The 24,712-nt window shown below is 39.3% G+C and overlaps 1 pseudogene; it reads right to left on the reverse strand.

Annotated features, from left to right (window-relative positions):
* Window positions 1–2,988: 2,988 nt before the first annotated feature.
* Window positions 2,989–24,712, reverse strand: part of LOC102855091 — a 26,842-nt pseudogene continuing 5,118 nt past the window's right edge.

Consider the following 24,712-nt stretch of genomic DNA (forward strand, 5'->3'; position numbering starts at 1 on the left):
CCACCATTGCTCCATATCCTACTAATAACATGATTTAGCTTCTTTTCTCTGGAAGCCCAGTACTCTTCTCTACTTACCTCCAGGAATATCTGGCAGTGACACAGTAGCATACAGCACTGTTTATGTCTGACTTCTACGAGAGTGACCCAACTTATCAATCTTGTATTAGAATTAATTACCTTAAAACTGACATTGCTTTCTCTCTAGTTGGAAATATATTTTAGGCCTTAAAAATACAAAGGATAGTTTCACTTTAAAAATAATGGAATTTTGAGTCCTTATTCTCTCCTTTTCTGCCATTTTAATGTTATATGAAAGTTCTACTAGCCTGTTATTCATTTTTAAGTCTGCTAGTCAAAATCATTCACATCTATGTTTCATGAGTGTTGAGCCAAGCTATGCCTGAGAGATATTATCCTCATAATTTTAAGTGCTGAATATTGTATGTAGGTTACCAATAAAGTCATAAGGGCAAATAATGTTCATCCATCATTACCACTTATATTTCACAGCATTTTTCTATTGCATGGAATCAAATTTAAGGTAATATACTTACTATAAATAAGGAAAGAATAAGAGCTAACATTTACATGACATTTTCCAAACATTAATTAATTCAACAGCAAAATAAATATTATCTCTTGTGACAGAAGGCTGCCTAAATTTTATAAGTAAATTATTTATTACTTGGGAAATGTTTTAGTTGAATGGTGATTAGATAAGCAGGAAAGGGGGAAAGTCTGCATTACAATGTGTCCTCTTCTTTCATGCTTATTTTGATATAATTTAATGAGCATAAAATGTACAGGAGGAATCTGGGTGGCAGTTAAACTTTCAGCTGTTAGCCATAAGGTTGGCAATTTGAATCTACTAGCCACTCCATGGGAGAAAGACGTGGTCACCTGTTCCCAGAAAGATTAACAGCTTTTGATATTTTATAGGATATTTTATAGGACAGTTCTACAGGGTCTCTGTGAGTTGATTTTTTTTTTGGACAGTTTATAGGGAATATATTTTGTAGTTTAACTTATTTCGATTAGCAGTAGAACATGTTAACTCTTTTTACCCAGGGACTCTTCTACTATAATACAATTGGAGAGAATTATTGAAGCCATGATGTCAGTATTCACTACTTAGATCCACTTTTTTTATCAAGATCTGTTAATTTCATCTCTTAACTTCTTGAATGTAATATTTTATTAGTTTCTCATCCTTTGTAGCCATAATTCTTATCTGAATTCAGAAAATCAGAATCTTTTTTATTTATTTATTTATTTTATTTTTGTGTGCGTGTACCGTCAAATCAGATCTGACTGGTACAGGAGGAGATGGCCCCTCCTTCCCCGGCAGAGCATCTGGTGGATTCGAACCGTGCACCTCTGGGATTGTAGTTGCAGCTTCTTGCCACTAGGCCACCAGAGCTCCCCAGAATCTTTTTTGAGAACATTTTGAACTATACAATTTCCATTCACCTATGTCAGAATTCTAAGGTGCTCCTGTATATGTCATGGCTCCTCACCCTCAATGTCCTATTATTTGAAAATCATTGTGTATGAATCTGGAACACAACAGCAACTGTGCAAGAGAGTAATTATTTCACTGTTCATTGCTGTTATTTTTTAATTCTGTGTCCTAACCTAAAGGTGATGCCTCTTAGTGGTTTGAATCCAATAGTAGCTCTGTGGGAGAAAGATAGGCAGTTTCCTCCAAAGTATTTACAGCTTCTGAAAACCCGCTGGAGAGTCAGCTATGAGTCAGTTCTGGCTCAGTGGCCATAAATTGAGTTGAGTGTATAAAAGAAGAAAAATATTGCTCAGTTTACTGGGTCGGTCCACATCATTAGGTAGTTTGGTAGGTTTCTGTTAACCTCCCTCACCTTCCACATACCACATTACTAAAACTCCAGTGATGTTTTGTTCTAGCGACATCCATATTGATGACATTTCCAAAGTAAGTGAATTGAGTGTCAGACAATATTCTAAGATCCATAGTCTAAGTTTCAGAATGAGATCACTGCGCATTTCTTTCTTTTTTTTTTAATTTTAGGCACCATAACTTTTATTAACCCCCCCTTCCTACTCTTCACACATTGTAAGCCAAGTTAACCTCTTTAATGCAGGGTTGTCATAGGAACCAACATTTTAGGTAGACCTATACTGCCTTTTATATTTTTTCTGGACCCTTTCATTGTCTGGCTGTCACTTCCCTTGCTCCCTTTTGTCCGTCCTTAATATGTCTGCTCTAACCCCTGTAAAATAGAGATTAAAAGTTCCAACCTACCTGTTCCCAGCTTATGAGAAAGCCTAGTACTAAGCTAGGTCTAGGAGCATTGAACTCTAACAGTTCCACCTTGCGTCCTTTTTTAAATTAAATTTTATTAGTATTAATGAACATTTACAGAGATTTTGGGTTTTCATTCATTCATTGTTGCACTGTTTTCTCCACCCTCCTCCCCAGTTCGTTCTTCTCCCCCCCCAAAGTCTGTTTTAATTGTCCAATTGCCACAGTACTTGTCAAAGCCAGTTCTGATTAATCTCCTTTGTCAGTGTGTCCCTTGCGTCCTTTTTTGAATGCTCCTTCCCATCTGTTATGGGCTGAGGAACCTGTGAATCGAGCACAAGTAAAGGACCTCAGGCCAGGTGAGAATCAGTGTTGCCACTTCCAGTCTACAGACTGAGCGAGCACTTCCAAGACCCCCATGTGCTTCCCTGTGGGTGTCTCCTTCACACCTCTACCATCATAAGGACTTTGGGAGAGGTTTCTCAGTGTCCCTGAACACATCTGGAACAGTATGAGGGACATAGAGGGGGACCAAAGGTTAAGTGATCAGCCCCAGGGAGTCAATCAGGAGGGTCAGGGTGGCAATGAAAAACTAAGCTCAAAGTTAGTGCCATTTGTTCTTGGAAAGAACTGGAGCCTGGGCAGGGACATCACTTGGAAGGAGAGGAGCAGGGTCATCAGTTGGGAGGTGACAGACAGGCTTGGCTTTCAGTAACGGTAGTGGTCATCCTTGAAGGGGCCATCGGAAGGGGTGCCCAGGTACTTGGTCTGCCTCTCAATCAGCTTGGTCAGCTTCACATTCAGCTTGCCCAGGTGAGCTTCAGCCACTGCCTCGTCCAATTTCTTGGGTAGGAAGTGGACCCCAATGGCATACTTGTCCAGGTTGGTCCAAAGTTCAATCTGTGCCAGCACCTGGTTGGTAAAGAAGTTGCTCATCACAAAGCTGAGGTAGCTCATACATAGCACAGCTCATGTTGACCAGCCGGCCCTCAGCTAGCAGGATGATGCAGCGTCTATTCTTCAGTCGGTACTGGTCTACTGGAACTTTGTGTTCACCTTCTCCACAGCATTCTGATTGAGCCACTTGACATCAATCTCCACATCAAAGTGTACAATGTTACACACAAGGGCATTATCCTGCATCTGCTCAAAGTGCTAGCCAAGGATATGGACACAGCCTTTGGTGGTGACAAAGATGTTGCCTTCCTTACAGGCTTCATCCATGGTGATTACTTCATAGCCCTCCAAGGTGGCCTGCAGTGCATTGATGGGGTCAATCTCAGTGATGATGACTTGTGCCCCAAAACTTCTCAGGGCCTGAGCACAGCCCTTGCCCACATCGCCATAGCCCGTCACCACGGCCACCTTGCCCACAATCATCACGTCTATGGACCTCTTGATGCCATCTATGAGGGATTCACAGCAGCCATAGAGGTTGTCAAACTTGCCCTTGGTGACAGAGTCGTTGACATTGATGGCAGGCACCTTCAAAATTCCTTTGGCCACCAATTTATACAGGTTATGGACTCCAGTCATGGTCTCTTCAAAGATACCTCGAGTAACCTACAAGAGCTGTGGGTACTTGGTGTGAATAAGGTTGGTGAGGTCACCACCACTGTCCAGAATCATGTTGAGCGGCCCGTCCTTGACATATATAGTCTGCTCCATATACCACAGATACTCATCTGTTTCGCCTTTCCAGGCGTATACTGGAATGCCAGCATTGGCAATGGCAGCTGCTGCATGGTCCTGTGTAGAAAAGACGTTGCGGCTGGACCACTGGACCTCAGCACCCAAGGCAACCAGAGTCTCAATGAGGACTGCTGTCTCCACGGTCATGTGCAGGCATCCTGGGATGCGGGCACCCTGCAGTGGCTTGGAGGGTGCGTATATCTCCCGCATGCACCATCAGGCCTGGAATCTCGTTCTCCACAATGTCCAGGGCTTTGCATCCCCAGGAGGCCAGGGTGATGTCAGCGACTTTGTAAGGCAGTTTGTCCGATATGTTGGCACTTCGGCACGGAGAGAGGGGCAAAAGCGAAAGGGGCTGGGCCTTAGGCTGAGGAGCAGCACTGGGCGGGATACAGCTGGCAGGCGCATTTCTTTCCTTTTTTTTTTTGTTAAAAAATCTTACTATGAAAACTCCACTGAAGCCTGCTGACTGTGACCCTGCTAATTGTTGAAATATCAGTGGTGGTTAGGTGTAGTTTAAGTATTATTTAAAAGCTCAGTGCTATTTGATTTGAATATGACTAACAGTGATTTTGTGGGATAGAATAAGCTGGTCTTTAGGATTTTCAACACTGTAATCTTTACAGAAACAGACTACCTCATCTTTCTCCTGCGGAGTGGTTCGTGGATTGGGACTGCCAACTTTATTTTTGGCTTTTTATTGAAATGTTGTCGTAGTTGTTATGTGCTGTTGAGTAGCCTGCTACTACTCATAGTGACCCTATGTACAACAGCTGTGAAGCCTGCCCTGTCTTGATCCAGTTTCACTGACTCCTACACACCCAACCCATTGCCCTACTTACCATATCAATCCATCTCATCCAGGGTCTTCCCTGTGCTGTCCCTCCACCCTTCAGAACATGATGTCCTTCTCCAAGGATCAGTCCTTCCTGGCCATATGCCCAAATTATGTGAAATAGAGCTTCAAAATCCTAGCCTCCACTGAGAAATTTGGTTTCACCCTCTTGAAAACATACTTGTTTCTCAGCAGTCCATGCTATGTTCAAGACTCTTCTCTAACACCACAACTCAAAGACATCAATTCTTCTTCTGTCTTCTTTAGTCATTGTCCTGCTCTCTGATACATAGCAAGTAATTGCAAAGACCATGACCTAGATCAGGTATACCTTAGTCTCTAGACTGATATCATTGTTTCTCAGCACTCTGCAAAGGTCCTGACAGCAGATTTACCTAATGCAATCCGTCTTTGACTTCCTGACTTGCTAGTGTCAAGAGTTGACTGTGGAATCGAGCAAGCTGAAATTGCTAACAACCTCAATCTCTTCTCCATTTATCAAGATGGTCCCGAATTGGCCCAGTGGTGAGAATCTTTTTTATGATATTGAGTTTCAATCCATATTGAGGACTACAGTCCTTGACCTTCCACAGCAAGTGCTTCAGAATGGCCTCAGATTCAGCAATCTGTATAACATAGGTTGTTGATGAGTCTTCCTCGAATCCTGAAGCAACATTCCTCCTCTCCTCATAGAGGCAGTTTCTGTTCTGCATATAAGTTAAAAAGGTATGGAGACAGAATGCATCCCTGATGTACTACCTTCCTGATTTTGAACCATGCCATGTTTCCTTGCTCTGTTCCGAGGACTACTTCATGGTCCAGATATAAATTTCGCATAAGCACTATCAAATGTTCTGGGGCTTCCTTTCACCTAAACATTAAGCAACAACTTGTTGTGATCGGTACCGTCTTTGCACAGTCAATGAAACACAAATAGATACCTCTGGTACTCTTTGTTTTCTGCCAAAATCCATCTGACATTGGCGATAATTTCTTTAGTGCCACAACCTCTTCTAGAACCAACTTGTATTTCTGGTAGTTCTCTGTCAATGTACTGTTCTAATTGTTTCTGGATAATCTTTAGCAGGATTTTGCTGTGTGTGATATGAGTGATATTGTATGGAAAATTTCCACATTCTGTCAGGTCACCTTTCTTTGGAATGGAAATAAATAACGATCTCTTCCAGTCAGTTGGTCAGGTAGTTTTCCTCCAGATTTCTTGGCATAACCTGGCACACACCCAGGGTAGAATATTTTTGTTGAAAGACATCAGTTGGTATTCCATCAATTTCTGGGGCTTTATTTTTTACCAAGTACTTCAGAGCAGCCTAAACTTCCTCCTTTAATACCATTGTGTCTTGATCACATGTTGTTTCTTGAAATTCTTGTGTATTAACCAATTCATTTTGATACAATGACTCTGGATCCTCATAGCATCCTTAAGTATTAAAACTTGAAGCTTGAATTTGTTTTTGAGTTCCTTCAGCTTTTAAAAAATGCCAAATGAGTTCACCCTTTTGAATTTTTGACTCCAGCTATTTATAATGATTTTCTTTGTCTTCCCGAGCTGCCCTTTGAAATCTTCTCTTCAGCTCCTTAACTTTCTGATTTCTCCCCTTTGCTTTGGTTTCTCAGTGCTCTAGTTCAATATTCAGAGTCTCTTCTAACATCCATTTTGGATTTTCCTTCGTTCTCCTTTGTAATGACCTTTTGCATTCTTCCTGGGCGATATTCTTGATATCTTCCCACAGCTTATCTTTTTTATTATGTACTGTTTTAATTACAAAGTTCACATGCTTTTTTTCCACACCAGATCTTTCCCATTTTTTATCCACCCCTCCCTCTACAAATCAAATTGTGTGACCCTATGATTAACCACCCCCTACCCCCTGCCCATCTTCACCTCTCTGTTCTCACTCTCCCCACCCTTGGATCCTCATACATGTTCTACAAGTGGTCTGATACAGTATTTGTCCTTATGGAACTGAGTTAGTTTACTTAGCATAAAGTTCTCCAGTCCCTCTCAAGTTAGGTAGTGATTTACAAAATCATTCCTCCTGCAAGCTGTGTAGTATTCCATTGTGTGAATGCACCATAATTCCTCAATCCATTTGATTGTGATTGGACATCTAGGCTGTTTGTATGTTCTTGTGATGGTAAATAACACTGTTATGAACTTTGGTGTACAAGTCTCCATTTGTACTTCATTTCTCATTTTCTCGGTGTATTTTCCAAGTAATATGGGTCATACAGAATTTCTAGGTTCAGCTTTTTGAGAAAACTCCAAACTGCCATCCAGAGTGGTTGTACCGTTTTACAATCCCACCATCAATGTATAAGAATTCTCATCTCTCCACATCCTCTCCAGCATTTATTACTTGCTGTACTGTTAAACTTTACCACTGGTACTGGAGTGAGTAGGTATCTCATTATGGTTTTGATTTGCATCTCTCTTATTGAGAGAGATTTTGAGCATGTCTTCATGTGTCTGTTTGCCATTTGAATTTCTTCCTCTGTGAAAATTCTTTCCATGTTTTGCCCATTTTGTAATTGTGTTATCAGTCTTTTACTTTTTGTTTAACAATTATGTAAATCATCAAAGTTCAGCTAATTGCCAGATGGATAGTGTTGTTTACCATAGTCTCCTTAATCTTTGCTATGTGTGGCTAGGACCCATAGATGACTCTCCAGTGGGTTTTCAGAGGCAGTTAAGAGGAAATTGTCCATCCTTCTCCCATGGAGCAGCTGGCGGATGTATTATTTTATTGTTGCTGTTATTATTATGTGTTGTTAAATCAGCTATAACTCTTCACAACCCTCAGAACAATGGCTCTGATTCTTGCCCTATCCTGAGCCAATTTTATCATTTCCAACATATCTGACCCCATTGCCACAGTCACTATATCCATCCATCTCATCCAGGGTCTTTCTTTCTTGTGCTGATGTTCCATCCTTCCAAGCATAATGTCCTTCTCCAAGAACTGCTCCCTCTTGGCAATATGCCCAAAGTATGTAAAATGGAGTTTCAAAATCTTTGTCTCCAAGGAGCAAACTGATGTCATTCTAAGACAGACCTGTTTGTTCTCTTAGCACTCCATGGGATATGCTTCTCCAGTATCAAACTTAAAGGCTTTGATTGTTCTTAGAAGAATCTTTGGTCACTGCCCTGCTCTCAGATGCAGAGCAAGCAATTGAGGAGGCTATGGTCTGGATCACATGCACCTTAGTCTCTATACTTATGTCATTGTGCTTTATCACTCTGGAAAGATCCTTGAAAATGATATTTTCCAAATACAACTTGTCTTTTGATTTCCTGTCTGCTGGTGCTTGTGGATTCCAGTAAGATGAAAATGTTAACAACTTCAATCTTTTCTCCATCTATCCTGTTGGCTCAATGACAAAGATTTTGTTTTCCTAATGTTGAGGGGCAATTCATGTTGAAGGCTGTAGTCCTTGGTCTTCTGCAGTAGAAGCTTTGAATCCTCTTAGATTTTAGTAAGCAAGGTTGTATCATCTGCATAATATAGGCTGTTGATGAGTCTTTCTCCAATCCTGATACCACATTCTTCTTCATGAAGGCCAACCTGTCGAATGATGTGTTTAGCATACAGATAAAAAAGGTATGAAGGAAAAAAAATACATCACTGATGAAATAATTTCTTGGTTTTGAGCCATACAGTGTGCACTTGCCCAGTTTGTACAATGGCTTCATGGTCTAGATACAGGTTTCACAATCAATGAGCACAATCAAGTGTTCTAGAATTACCATTCTTCTCAATATTAGCTGCAATTTGTTGTGATATACACAATCAAAAGTCTATGCATAGTCTATAAGAAACAAATAGACTGGTACTGTCTGCTTTCAGCCAAGATTGATCTGTCTTCAGCAATGCTTTCCCTAAAGCCATACCCTTTTTAAAATCCAGCTTTTATTTCTGATAGTTCTCTGCTAATGTACTATTCTAGTCAGTTTTGGATAATCTGCTGTAATATTTTGCTTGCACATGATAGTAATGTTATTCTTAGGTAATTTTCATATTCTGTTCACTGTTTTGGGGAATGGAAAGAAATATAGATATTGTTGTTGTTGTTGTTGTTATGTGCCATCAAGTCACTTGCGACTCATAGCGACCCTATGTACAACAGCCCTAAACTCTGCTCTGTCCTGTGCCAATCGCACTGTCTCTGACACTCCCATCCTGATTATCCCAGTAGCTGAATCAATCCACCTCATAGAGGACCTTCCCCTCCTGCGTTATTATTAAAAATAATTTAGTTCCATGTTACATTCAAGTTGGAGCTATGCTGTAACCTAAGGTCAATGGGTGGAAAACTTGAAGTTGTGGTCACCATTTGCTTTTACCAGCTCTTTTCCCCCTATAATCGGAAAACTATTGTTTCTGTATACAACAACAGTTAAGTAACAGAGCTCCAGTTCTCCTTGTTCCCCTTCTATAATCAAGAGGGTCAAGTAGGAGCTGACCTTTAGCTGACTTTCCAGTGGGTTTTTAAAGGCAGTTTATTACATGGAAGGAGATTGTCCATCTGTCTACTGTGGAGCAGCAGACAGATTCAAACTGCATGCCTTTGGGATTACGGTGCAGCTTCTCTCAAAATCAGATTTCACACACCAAAGGGCTGGTGAAATGAATTTTTAAAAGCCTTCTTTATTAAGATGGTGGATTTGTGAGTTTTCTGATAATTCCCCACAGTGGGAATATCTCACCTGTTTTGCCCCTGGTGTAGATTATACACTATTCTTTGACCCTGGGAGAACAACTTCACTGACAAAAGGCCTGTTTTCCGTGATGGTGGCTTTATAATACAGCAAGGGCCATATGGCTCATATCTAATTCATGGCAGACTCCTTTGCATGGTTTGTGTCAATATTATTTGTTGCTGTTGTGTACAATCAAGTCAGAACTGACCCATACCTGACTCTGTGGTGGGTTTTCAGAGGTTCTTTCACATGAGAGGACATCCCCTATTCTTTTCCAGTGGAGAATCTGGTGGATTTGAACCACATGCCTTTAGGATTACAGTGTAAGTTCTTGTTTATCCTTCCCTCCTTTTGCCTAGAACAGCTGGCAAGTCCTACTCTGCATTTCTCCCCCTTCTATATTCCCCCCCTTCACTACACAACATGGAGGAGTCTGGAGGACATTGTGTTAAGTGAAATATCTCAGTCCACAAATCATAGTATAATCTAGAAGATAGAGGTAGAAGAGCAGGAAAGAATGGAGAGATAATGAACACTTCATTGGAATGGGTGAAAGGAAGAAAATTTTGAAAGGAAAGGTCAATTAGAAATTATGTGTATGACAATTAATAGTGTAGAACAGGAACACTCTGTACTTTAGATCTTTCATTGTGGAATCACACTTCAGTCCATGGTGTCATCTAAAAAGCACAGTTCAGCTTTTCAATTTTTGACTCATGTACTTTTAACTTGTTAGTTAAATTTGTGTCTTCTAGGCTGCAACACTTCCATGTTACATCTTCATCATGCACGGCTAAGCACAATTGATAACAGTGTATCTAAATTCCAAAATCAATCTCCATAATAGTCTATGGGTTTCCTATTGCCAAAGGGGCCCTTTAGAGTAGTGAGAGAAGATCTTCACCCTGAAACCTACAGCGTCCCTTTTCAGCAGGAAGTAGCTAAGAGAATACGCCATCCCCTTTTCCTTATGAATCAGGGTGAAGTCTCTCTCAGGGAGGAGTGATAGGGAATGGCAAAGGACACACTGACAAAGGAAATTAATCAGAACTGGCTTTGACAAGCACTGTGGCAATGGGACAATTAAAACAGACTTTCAAGGGGAGGGGGAAAGAAGAATGAATTGGGGAGCAGGGTAGAGAAAATAGTGCAACAATGAATGAATGAAAACCCCAAATCTCTGTAAATGTTCATTAAAATTAATAAAATTTAATAATAAAAAATAAAAAGCACAGTTCAGTTTTTCTAACTAGTCTGTTTAAACACCTCACATTAGAGTTGAGTTGTTTTGTTTTGTCACCCCCAACACACAAAAAGCTTTTGGTGTTTTTTTTGTTTGTTTGTTTTTCCTTAGAGTTGGTGTTTTCCACAATAGAGCAACCTACAGGAAATTCTCTCCAAGTCTTCACAAATGTTTTACAAAACTCTTCTTTCAACTCTTTTATATTCTTCACATTGCTGAAAATTTAAGAGTCTACTAAGCACTTATGTTAGATTTTATTGATTAATCTCTCTCACAACTCACTTTGTTTGAGGAATGATAATGTGATGAGGGTGTAGAGAATGAACAATTGGGCAACTTTCTCATGTGACTTACTCATGTCTTCTGGTTCTGCTCAAGCCTGATCTCCATGTCATTTGCAATAAATGACAAATTCTGCTGTGTGCTTGCAATTTTATGACTCTGTGGATGAGATAGCCACTAAGTCATAATTAGAACACGTTGAATGGTGTCTCAGTCTCCCGTAACTAAGTGGTCAGTTTCTACACAAGTCCAGTAATAAGCCAAAAGCCATTTCTCAAAAAGAATGTGATTATCTGCAGAGAATGATAGAACTTTACTCCAAAACTGAGGAGGCCTTTCTCTGGTTCAAGTGTAAGGGCCTGCCGATAATTCAACAGCATCTCTCTCTGACCCTAGCACTTCAAGAACCATTGGATCAGCAACATTGCACGGCAGAACAATTTAGGTGGCAGCCCGTTGCAGAACCTTTCCTTGTTCAGGAGTCCACTCAACACCACCAGCTTTTCTTGTCACTTAAAAGAATAAACTGAACAACTACTACACCAGTGGAGGGATTTATTACTTCCAAAATATAAAGAGACTCGCTGAAAGTTATGCCTCCTTTTTAATGGTAGTAATGAAAACATATAACAATTTATCTTTTAATTTAGAAGTAATATCTCATTAGGTACCTGAATTTCTGTTAGATTAACAATAGACAATCTTCTCTTGTATGATTTATAACTCAAAATCCTGCTGTATGAGCAGCTGTGAGTTGTTCCAACTTGACAGTAATGATTTGAGTTGAATACACAAATGCCTTACCAATAATTATAGAGTCATGGATACCTCTTCTTTACCAAATCCAATCAGAATAACATTATTGAGGGAATGGCCAGTGTGACACCTTGTGGAAGGCAAGGACAAGTAAACTTCCCATGGACCAAATCATGACACATCTGGTGTCAGACGCCCCTAACGAGGAGGTTGTTGTGTTTTTAGGTGCTGTTGAGTCAAGTACAACTCATAGCGACCAGAGGACCAAAAGATCTGAACCCTGATCGATCCTGTGCCATCCTGACACTTCCTGTCACACAAGAGCCTATTGTAGCAGTCACTGGATCAATCCGCCTGGTTGAGAGTCTTCTTCTTTGCCCATCCTCCACCCTTCTCATGTCTTACTTCAAGGATTAGCACCTCCTAGCAACATGTCCAAAGTATGTGAGATGAAGGCTGATTGTTCTTGCCTCCAAAGAGCACTCCAGCTTCATTCTCTCCAAGACATATCTGTTAATTCTCCTGGCCGTTCATGAGATGTTAAGTACTCTTCTTCAACAACACAGCTCGAAGACATCAATTCTTTTTCTGTCATCCTAATTCATTGTCCAAGCCTCAGATACATAGCAAGTGATCAGAAAGACCATGGCCTTAACCAGACACACCTTAATCCTCAAAATGACATCACTAGTTCTCAATAATTTGGAGAGGTCCTTAACTTCAGACTTTCCCAGGGCAATGTGTCTCCTTATTTCCTGTCTGCTGGTACCAGTAGTGTTAATTGTGGACCAAAGCAAGATGTAGCTGTTGACAATTTCAGTCTCTTCTCCATCATTCATCTTGCTGCCCATAGGAAGCATTTCTTTCTAGCTTTGCTTGCTAAAGACAAAATGCTTCTAATGGTCCTTTGAAACCAGAATTGAGAAAAAACACTGGCCAAACAAATAGCTACACACTATGTAACTATATATGTTGATTTGCTCAAGCAATGAATCTACAACTGAAATATCAGCTGCATTTGAGGCACTATCTGGTAAAATTTGCAATAATTCACTATCAATCTCCAAGGTAACTTTTTTCCCCTTTCAGGCCAAATATGCTAGTTGAATGGAGATTTGAGCATTAACACTTTTGCATTCTTAAAGTGTTGATGATGCACCAATCTTTAAAATCCCTTCAAGAGTGATGTGGTGTGATGGGTTGGTTTTCTGGGGTTTTGGTATTTAGTTTTATAAATGGTAGTGAGATTCCCATTTTCTGCTTTTAAATCTGCTCAATTAAAACATAAGCAGTTCACACACTTTGTTTGCATGGTCCCACATAGCCATATGACAAAATCAAAGACAATTGGCTAGGAAAGCAGTAGTAGAGAATCAGAGACCAAGGTGAGACAGAACTGATCTGGGACTGCCACTTCAAAGAACTAGAACCAGGGCTTTCACCCAAACTAATGAGATGACTGATGGGGCCAAGATCTGAGGCAGACATGACCGGCAGGACCAAGAAAGCTTTGTAACATTGATAAAAAGTCAAGAAGCTGAAGGTTGAAGGACCTGAAAGCATACCTGAGAAGGTGTCCTATTTCCAACCTGAATTGTAACCTGTTAACTTCCCTAATAAAACCCATAACAAAGAATATGGCTCTATGAGTGCTGTGTGACTATTGCAATGAGTCCACAGATCTAGAATTGATATTAGAATTGGTAGAGTAGGTGTGGAGAGCTTGGAATCATGTCTGGTTTTATACAGATTGGTTTTGTATCATGAATAATAAGAATGGGGACAGCTCCTCTTTGTGGAGTTAGTAGAGGTCACAATAGATTGGCGTGCCACACTGTTAAGTCCCCTTGGTATGACATCAATAACCATTTAGATGATCCATCTCACTCATTGGGTGGCAGTTACAAAGGGGTATACTAAGTATTTCACTGCGTTATCTTTCGTTTAGGGGATTGCAGGTTTATAAACTGACTGAAGTCTAGGAATTAATTGAGGGCCTATGAGTTTTCTCACAGTTAATGTTGACTCACCATTGACTTGACCTTCTCCTGATTTCCCATTTATCTCACACCTAAAAAAAATCTCAACTATGTAACCAACACTGTAAATCCATGTGACTCAGACATTTCAGATTATCACATAAATCTGTTGTCCATTCAGGCAACCATGCCTTCCTGTCTTTGTTGACAAAGTGCTACTGCTTGACACCTATTACTCCAGGCTCCAATCAGACCTATTATAATTGTCTTAATTTAATTAGAGCAGTTCCTATTGTGTCAAATCTGGCTAGAAATTGGAATTCTCAGGAGACTTCAAGGGTGTAAGGCTTTATTCACAAATTCATTTCACATCTTTGTGATAAAAGGTGTGCCCTCTTGCACTTGAGTGTAGATTAGTCTAATCAGATAAATTCACTCTAACCTGACATTTCAACCTGACTGAGAGTAAGACTCAGTTGCCCTATTGCAGTGAATCAACAAGATAAACTATGATGTTTTCTTGCAACCTTTCAGACAAATATGGAAAGAAGAATTTGTTCTTAGTGGGTCCATATCAATAAACACAGATTGTTCCAACTTTGTCTTATACCGTTCTCTCACAAAAACACACAGCAATGTGCCCAAAGTATGTGAAGCAAAGCCTGCCTCATCCTCCTTGCCTCCAAAGAGCACTCTAGTTGCACCTTCTCCAAGACATATTTATTTTGTTCTTTTGGCAGTCCATGCGATGTTCAGTGCTTTTCTCCATCACCACAGCTCAAAGGCCTCAATTCTTCTGTCATCCCTATTCATTGTCCAGATCTCAGGTGTATGGCTTGATTGATATGAAAGACCATAGCCTGAATCAGATGCACTTTAGTCCTCAAACTGACATTATTCCTCAATGATTTGGAAAGGTCACTAACTGCAGACTTTTCCAATGCAGTAAGTCTCTTGATTTCCTGCCTGCTGGTACCAAGGGTGTTAATTGTGAATCCAAGTAAGATGAAGTTGTTGACAGTTTCAATTTCTTCTCCATCTCTTGGTTTTCTTTTTTCTTTTCTATTTAATCAGGTCTCTTATTCACTAGGTGATTACAACAATAAAATGAGATAAACTGTCTGCCAGCTCTTCACAAGGGGACTGGGTTTTTTTAATTGAGATTTTAATGAAAGTTTATAGAGAACTTAGATTCCCATTCATTCATTGTTATACAGTTTCCTCCCTCCTCCCACCCCGAGTTCGTTTTTTCTCTTTGAAAAAAAAAATAAATTCTTTCATTGTTGTACAGCTCCCCACCACCACCCCAGTCCACTTTACTAGACAGTTCTTATTTTGGATTGTTATCATACAATCATGCCTAGTCATATCTTCATTTTAAGCAGTTCTTTCCCTTGTCTGTTTCCATGCAGTGTACATTATTAATCCCCCTTTGTTAGTTTTCCTCCTAACCTCAGTGTCAGACCTGTTTTAAAGCAGTAGCATTATGCAGTATTTGTCATTTTGTGACTGAGTTATTTCACTCAGCATAATGTCCTACAGTCACACATTTTGCATAATACTTCATGAGTTACTTCTTTTTTCAATGCAGCAATGTATTCCATTGTGTGAATATACCACAGCTTCTCTATCCATTCGTTTGTTGATGGGCACTTGGGTTGTTTCCATCCCTTTGCTATTGTGAACAACACAGCATTAAACATGGGCGTGCATATATCTGCTTGGGTGGCAGTTCTGGTTTTATTAAGTGTATATTCCCATTGGTGCAATTGCTGAGTCAAATGGTATTTCTATTTCCAACTTTTTGAGAAAGTGTCGTACTACCTAACAATAGCAAAATTCAACGGAGCAGCAAACAAATGCTAGTAAAGTTGTGGAGAAACTGGAACCCTTATTCACTGTTGGTGAGAGTGTAAAATCTCTTGGTTTTTTTGACATTGAGATCAAATCCTTATTGAAGGCTGCATTCCTTGATATTCTGCAACAAGTGCTTCAAGCCCTCCTCACCTTCAGCAAACAAGATTGTGTCATCTGTGTAATGCAGGTTATTGATGAGTCTCCCTCTAACTCTGATGCCACGTTCCTCTTCATATAGTCCAACTTCTCAAATAATGTTCTTGACATAGTGATTGAGTAGGTATGGAGAGAGAATACAACTCTGAAGCACTCTCTTCTTAATTTCAGACCATGTAGTGTTTCCCTCCTCTATTTGCACAACAGGTATAGGTTTCACATGAGCCCAGTTAAGTGCTCTGGGATTCCCATTTTCCTCAGTGTTAACCATAACTTGTTATGATCCACACAAACACCTTTGCATAATCAATAAATCACAATTAAACAGTCTTCTGATATTTTCTATTTTCAGTCAGGATCCATCTGATATCAGCCACGATATACTTGGTGCCACAGGCTCTTCTAAATTGAATTCTTTTGCTTGAACTTCTGGCAGTTCTCTATGTACTCTGGTAAACATTTTTTAACGATTTTCAGTAGGATTTTGCTTGCATGTTATATCAATAATATTGTTCGATAATTTCCACCTTCTCTTGGGTTATCTTTCTTGGGAATGGGAACAAATATGGACCTCTTCACATCTGTTGGCCAGACAACTGTCCTCCAAATTTCCTGGCATATGCTAGTGTGTGCATCCGAGGCTGCATCTGTTGTTTGAAACAAGTCAATTAATATCCCATTGAATCTTGGGGCTGTATTTTTTGCCAATGCCTTTACTGCAGCTTCCACTTCCTCTTTCATTACCATTGACTCCTTCTCTTATGGTATTTCCTCAAATTTTTCAGTGTCAGTCAGTTCTTTTTGGTATAGTGATTTTGTGTATTCCCTCCACCTTCTTTTGATTCTTTCTGGCTCATTCAATATATTGTCCATAGCATCTTTCAATTTTGTAACTTGAGGCTTAAATTTGCTTTTCAGTTCTCTAAATTTGAGAAATGCAGAGCGAGTCCTTCCCTTTATTCTCCATTTCCAGGTCTCTACACATTCCATTAAAATACTTTGTCCTCTTGAGCTGCCCTTTGAAATCTTCTGTTCAGCTTTTACTTTGACATGGTTTCCCTTCTTGACAAAATTGCTGTAGTGCAATTTTCAGAGTCTATGCTACTTTCCACTTCAGTTTTGGGGTTTTTGTTTTGTTTTTTTCTTTCTCCTCTGTCTTTGTAATGACCTTTTGCTTTCTTTATGAAGAATACCCTTGATATCATCCCACAACTCATCTGATATTCAATGCCTCAAATATATTCCTAAAATGATCTTGAAATTCAGATGGACTAGATACAAGAACAGATACAAGATCACATCTTGGGTCTTGGGGATTTTCATTTTCTTTGGCCTCAATTTGAACTTGCATATGAGTAATTGATGCTTTGACTCACAGACTGCTCCTGGCCTAGTTTTGACTGCTGGTAATGAGCAAACCAGCTATTTCATGCACAAATGTTATCAATCTGATTCTTATGCAGCCCATTAGGTGAGATCCATGTGTCAAGTTGGTTTTGTCTTTTTAAAAAGGTATTAGCAATGAATGAATCATTGAAAGTACAAAATCCAATCATTCTATTTCTATCTTCATTTCTATCATCAAGGCCTTATTTTCCAACTACTATTCCTTCTTCACTATTTCCAACTTTTGTATTCCAGTCACCAATTTTTATTAATGCATTTTTTTCTATTAATGCATCTTGAGTATGGTCAATCTCTACTGCAAGCTTTGATAAACATTCTCAATTTTTTTCCTCTTTGGCTCTAGATGTAGGAATGGTATTTATGATTTATTATTTAATATTTATTATTTGAATTATAGTTGTGTTAACAGGTCTTCCTTATATGTATATGAATAATATCTCATCACTCATAATATTGTATTTCAGGATAGAACTTGAAACTGACTTTTTTACTATAAATGTAATGTCATTCTTCTTCTGTGTTTTGTGCTTTTTTTTTTTCTCTCTGCATAGTATACCATATTATTGTCTGGTTCAGAATGCCCAAAGGTGGTCCAACTCATCTCACTAATGCCTAGTATGTCAATGTTTATGCATTCCATTTCACTTGTTCAGAGTTTCAGTTTTCCAACATTTAAGCTGCATACATCCCATGTTCCAATTATTAAACAATGTTTGTAATGCTTTTCCTCATTTTATCTATTTTACAATCTGAGCTCTAGCACTGCACTACTGTGATTATCTCCATTCCTCTCCTGTTCATCGGTTTTTCAAAGTCCTCTTATTTAAGAATTGAATGGTCAATCCTGCTTCTTAGTCTGCCTTAATCTCGGAGCTCTAGTAATCTGTCCACCATAAATAATTATTATGGCATTTGGCAGACCATTGGCACAGCTTTCCTGTATAGTATCACAGTAACCCACAAGTTATCTCAGTACTGCAAACTGACAGACAAGTACTGTACCAATTAGAACAATGTTCTCCTCAAATACAACAAACTCCTAATTTAGTTTGTAACTGTAATAGCAAATCAGCCAACTGACTTTTAAACACAAAGACCCGCTCACTGAATCCTGAGTTATTTAAACAAGAGGCTTCTGTTATATAATACCATTGAATAGATGTATTTCTGGATGTGCTCACTAATCTATGTAGGAAATTTGAAAGATAGTTACCTCGGTAACTAACTAGATGAGATCCCTATTTCTTCCCACTCCCGAGAAAGGTATTCCAACAGAATGTGGAAATTATCAAACAATATCATTAATATCATCACATGAAAGTAAAATCTTGCAGAAGATAATCTAAAAGCAACCAAAACATCAAAATCAACATTAACAAAGAACTGTCAGAAATTCAAGCAAAGTTTAGAAGAGGCCTTGGTAATAGGGATATTATTGCTGATGTCAGACAGATCTTGGCTGAAAGCAGAGAATATCAGTAGAAAGTCAATTTGTGGTGTTTTGAGGGGTTTTTTGGGCATTTTTTGTGGGTTTTTTTGTCTCTTTGTGTTCTGTGGACTGTTCAAAGGCATTTAACTGCATGTATCACAACAAATAATAACTAACACTGAGAAGAATGGGAATTCCAAAATATTTAATTGTGCTTGTTCAAAATCTATACCTAGATCAAGGAGTTGTCCAAACATAGTAAAAGAGAATGCTTCATGGTTTAAAATTTTTTAAAAATGATCCATCTTTACTCCATACTTATTCAATCTCTAATGCTGAGCAAATTATTTGAGAAGTTAGACTTTATGAAGAGGAATGTGACAACTGGAGTGGATAAAGAATACAGTTATGCAATAAAACTACTATTTACATTTATTCTTTGAGATCTGATGTTTTTAACACATTTCTACGTTCAGCAAACAGTAGTATTTGCTATACATGAAAATATTTCAGTTCATTATAATCAGTGATTGTTACACTCATAAAATACAACAAATGCTCATCTGCCTCTTTTGGAATTTAGCTTAACAAAATGTTGGTGTTGTTAACTGGCATTGAGTTGCTTGCAACTCAGAGTGACTCTATGTACAATAGTTCTGAACACTGCTCTATCCTGGGCCAACCTCATTTTCTACAATTTACCCACTCCCATTACCCTAGTCACTAAGTCAATTAATTTCATCCAGGGTCTTCCTTTCTTGCATTTAATAAAATATATAATTCAAATGTCTAGTTCAGAAAATATCATGTAAAAATTGTTGTTGTTATGTGCCGTCGAGTCGTTTCCGACTCATAGTGACCCTATGCAGAACAGCCCTAAACCCTGCTCTATCCTGCGCCAACCACACCGCCTCTGACACACCCATCCCGATTACCCCAGTCACTGAATCAATCCATCTCATAGAGGGTCTTCCCCTCCTGCGCTGTCCCTCCACCCTCCCAAGCATGATGTCCCTCTCCAAGGACCCGTCCCTCCTGGCAACATGTCCAAAGTATGTCAGACGAAGCCCCAGAATCCTTGCCTCCAAGGAGTAGCTTGGTTTAATCTTCTCCAAGATGAATCTGTTTGTTTTCCTGGCAGTCCATGGTACATTCAGTACCCTTCTCCAGCACCACAGCTCAAAAGCATCCACTCTCGTTCTGTCCGCCCTAGTCATTGTCCAACTCTCTGATGCATAATAAGCGATTGCAAATACCATGGCGTGTATCATGCGCACCTTAGTCTCTATAGAGACACTGTTGTTCCTGAGTACCTTTGAGAGGTCCCTAACAGCAGACTTTCCCATCGCGATATGCTTTTTCATTTCCTGACTGCTGGTACCAAGAGTGTTGACTGTGGAGCCGAGCAAACTGAAGCTGTGAACACTCTCAATCTCTTCGTCATCCATCCTGACACAGCCAATTGGTCCAGTGGCAAGAATCTTTGTCTTCTTGACATTGAGCCTTAGTCCATACTGAAGGCTGCAGTCCTTGACCCTCCGCAGCAAGTGCATGAGGTCCTCCTCAGTTTCAGCAAGCAGGGTTGTGTCATCTGCATAACACAGATTGTTAATAGATCTTCCACCAATCCTGATGCCACAATTCTCCTCATAGAGCCCAGCTTCTCGGATAATCTGCTCTGCATACATGTTGAAAAGGTATGGAGACAGGATGCATCCATGGCGTACACCCTTTCCAATTTTGAACCATGCAGTGTTGCCCTGCTCTGTTCTGACGACTGCCTCTTGATCCAAGTACAGGTTTCGCATTAGCACAATTAAATGTTCTGGGATTCCCATTCTTCTCAGAGTCAGCCACAGTTTGTTATGATCCACACAATCAAATGCCTTTGCATAATCAATGAAACACAGATAGACATTCTTCTGGTATTCTCTGCTTTCAGCCAAGATCCATCTAACATCAGCAACAATATCCCTAGTACCACGACCCCTTCTAAACCCAGCCTGGACTTCCGCCAGTTCTCTGCTGATGTGCTGTTCTAATCGTTTTTGGATGATCTTCAGTAGACTCTTGCTTGCATGTGAAATCAATGACACTGTTCTGTAGTTTCCACACTCAGTTGGGTCACCTTTCTTTGGAATGGGAACAAATATAGATCTCTTCCAGTCAGTTGGCCAAATGGTTGTTCTCCAGATTTCTTGGCACAACTTGGTGAGCACATCCAGGGCAACATCTGTTATCTGAAATACTTCAATTGGTATACCATCTATTCCTGGGGCCTTATTTTTTGCTATTTCCTTCAAAGCAGCTTGAACTTCTTCCTTCATCACCATAGGCTCTTGCTCATATGTTATTTCTTTAAATTCCTCTGTATCTGCCAATTCCTTTCTATATAATGACTCCGTAAATTCCTTCCATCTTCTTTTAATACTTCCTGGATCATTTAATATTCTGCCCAAAGCATCCTTGATTACAGCAACTCTAGGTTTGAATCTGTTCTTCAGTTCCTTATAAATATTAATATTTCATTAGAAACTTGAGAAATGAGAAAGTATCTGCTGTAAGATTTGTTCTATATCATGGATTATCTCGACCCTATAGGTTGTGTAGGATAAATGAATATATATTTATAAAAGAATTATGTATTAACTATTTAATGGGATTCTGAATAAGAGTATATATTCTTAATATTTTTAGAATAAATACTATCTGTGTTCTTATTCATACCAGTGAAATATTACTATTTTAGAGTGAAAAAGATGACGAAAAGGGAAGAAATTGGAAGTTTCCATGATGTTATTGCCTGAATTGTCCAGGTATTTGGATACTTGCATTGATAAAACTTCCCAGAACACCTCATTAGGAGTTAAACCCTCAAAAACACAAAAGTTGTAAAATATTCTACAGATTGCTATAATATTATGAGTGGGGAAGAATTCCATGTACGAGTGGAAATCAATTTTAGGTGATCTCCTGCAGAAGGATGTCTACACCAAACAGATCTAGACATGATGGATGTAACAATAAGAGATAACCACCCAATGGCAACAGAGGATGGTGACACAGGGAGTATTTTTTTTAAAACCAGATTGTCTGCAACTGGGCTGTACCTTCCGGGAATGGGTTGGGCTAGGCTGGACTGCAGTCAAATGTCTCATATTTGTTAGAAGTCTCTTCCCATGAAAAGTGCATCATCCAGGACTTCTGATTTACAGTCATTTTAGCGACTTATACCAAACCATGGAGAAAAGTTCTCACACTTATAAATAATCAAATTCTAGTCCAGTGGAGGATGTGGGTCCTTGGCTGAATTTGTTGCTTTTCTTCCCTAGTTTAGGGTAGTTGACAATAGTTTCTGCTTTGTTAGATTGCTTCTTTTCATGGATGGAAGCTTTGGAATCTTTTCTATAGATGTTCCTTGCTATCATAACAGCTCTTGCAGTTGCTGTATAATAGTCATCTTCAGCTTTTATCATCATAAGATTGGCCCAGGACACTTGCCCCTACTTCTTCATAGAAGAACCAGATGGCCCAAATTATAGAATTTTTAAAAAATTATGGTTTCCAGGGAATTGGATACAGAAACACTAGAATCATAGGTGTTTTTTTTCTCTCTTTAGCTTGTATTTTTCCTCATGAATTAAATCTGTAGAATGCAGAGGGACTTAATAAGTCAAAGATAATAAAAGGAACTTATTAAGTCAAACAATAAAATGAAAAAAATTAATAAAACAGAAATTTATTCTTGAACAAGAAGTCTCATCTAGACAACAACTGGATCTAATGAATTTAAGTTCCAATCAGGCCTGAGATTCTTTTCTTGGGATTGACACTGATTCAGACCTTTCGCTTGAACCAATCTGACCAGTTGTCTGTACAGCTTAATATAAACCTTTAACACATTAACCTTGAATAGCTATATTACTTTTATCCAGTTGCCATCAAATCAATTATGACTGATGACAATGTCATGAATGTCAGAATGAAATTGTGTTCCATGGGGTTTTCAATGTCTAATTTTTCAGATGTAAATCACAAGGTTCTTCTGATATACCTCTGGGTGAACTCAAAACAATCTCTTGGTTGGTAGCCAGGAGTATTAACTGTACTGTTGAAAGACTTTTATGTTCTCTTCATTGGCACAACTGCTTCCAAGCATATTAGTCATTCCAAGTTTTCAATAAACTTCTAGTGAGTAGGTTTTAACATCTTTTCTAACCTTGTGTGACTTACAGTCTGAATCAGAAACTCCTGCTGTTAGGAAAAACACAATGATGATCTGACTCGGTTGAATAGAGAGTGGTCTCAAAAAGTTCCAGAAATTAACCATCATGGCTACATATCTGAAAAATTTCTTGTTTGTTTTGTTTTACTCTACAAAGGCTGACATGTTCAGACTCGGAATTATAATCTGTAGCTACAGCTTCCAGTATAATAGACACATTCCATTCACTCTGTGGGTTTGTCATTCTGTGATTGTATACAAGTTAATCTTCTAATCTCATGATCTAAGAAAAAAAATGCTATTAGGATTCTGACATAGGCATCAGAACATTGTCTTAAAATCTGTTTCACTGTCTAATTTTTCAACATCTGGGAACCATCAAATAGCTACCATAAAGGTTGTTCTCTGCTCATACATTAACAAAGAACACATGATAGTCTGGTGGACATGTTGTTGTTATGTGCTTCTGAGTGGCCTTCAACTCATAGCAATCCCATGTACAACAGCTCTGAACCCTGCCCTATCCTGAGCCAGATTCACTGACTCCGACACACTTACTCCCATGTCAAGCCATCTCATCTGGGGTCTTCCTCCCATGCAGTCTCCCTCCATCCTTCCAAGCATGGTATCCTTCTCCAAAGACTGGTCCCTCCTGGCCATATGCCCAAAGTATGTAAGACAGAGCTTCAAAATCCTTGCTTCCAAGGAGAAACTTGGTTTCACCTTCTCCGAAATAGACCTATTTATTTTCTTGGTGGTCCATGGTGTGTTCAGTACTCTTCTCCAGCACCACAACTCAAAGGCATCAATTCTTCTTTTGTCATACTTAGACATTGCCCAACTCTCTGAAACATAGCAAGTAATTATGAAAAGCATGTCCTGGATCAGAATTACCTTAGTCTCTAGACTGAAGTCATTGCTCCTCCACACTCTAACAAGAGACTTTCCCATTGTAATTTGTCTTTTAATTTTCTGACTTCTGATGCCAAGTGTATTAATTGTGGAGCCAAGTAAGCTGAAATGGTTAACAAAATCAATCTCTTCTCCATCTATCACGGTGCTGCCAAATGGTCCAATGGTGAGCATCTTTATCTTTTTGATGTTAAACTGCAATTTATATTGAAGACTAGTCAGTGACCTTCTGCAGCAAATGTCTTCCTCAGTTTTGGAAAGCAAGGTTGTGTCATCTGCACAATGTATTTTGTTGATGAATCTTCCTTCAACCAGATGCCACACTCTTCTGCATAAAATCGACGTCTGGTGTGGACTTATGTGCTTTAATTATACATGACTATACAAAGGGACTTCACCTGATGGTCTACACAGGAATCAGATTGACTACATCTGTGGGGAAAAAAATTGATGGGAAAATCTTAATATCAGCTGTGAAATCTACGCCAAGTGCTGATTGTGAAACAGACCATCAACTACTCATGTGGAAGTTCAAACTGAAGCTAAAGAAAATCAAATCCACAAGAACCAAAGTTTGACTTTGAATCTATCTCACCATAATATAAACACCATCTCAAGAAAAGGTTTGAGGCTTTGAACTCTAATAAGCAAAGACTAGATGAGCTGTTAGAGAATATCAGGAATTTTGTTGCTATGAGCCATGGAGTCATTTGCAACTCAAAGCGACCCTATGTACAAGAGCCCTAAACGCCGTTCTATCCTGTGCCAACCTCGCTGTCTCAAATACATACATTTCAACCACTCCACTCACAGAATCGATCCATCTCATTGAGGGTCTTCCTCTCCTATGCCGTCCCGCCACTCTCCCAAATATGATGTCCCTCTCCAAGGACCAGTCCCTCCTTGCAACATGCCCAAAGTATGTCAGATGAAGCTTCA

The sequence above is a fragment of the Elephantulus edwardii genome, unplaced genomic scaffold (assembly GCF_000299155.1).
Source record: "Elephantulus edwardii isolate Elephantulus edwardi_28Jun2011 unplaced genomic scaffold, EleEdw1.0 scaffold00448, whole genome shotgun sequence".
NCBI lineage: Eukaryota > Metazoa > Chordata > Mammalia > Macroscelidea > Macroscelididae > Elephantulus > Elephantulus edwardii.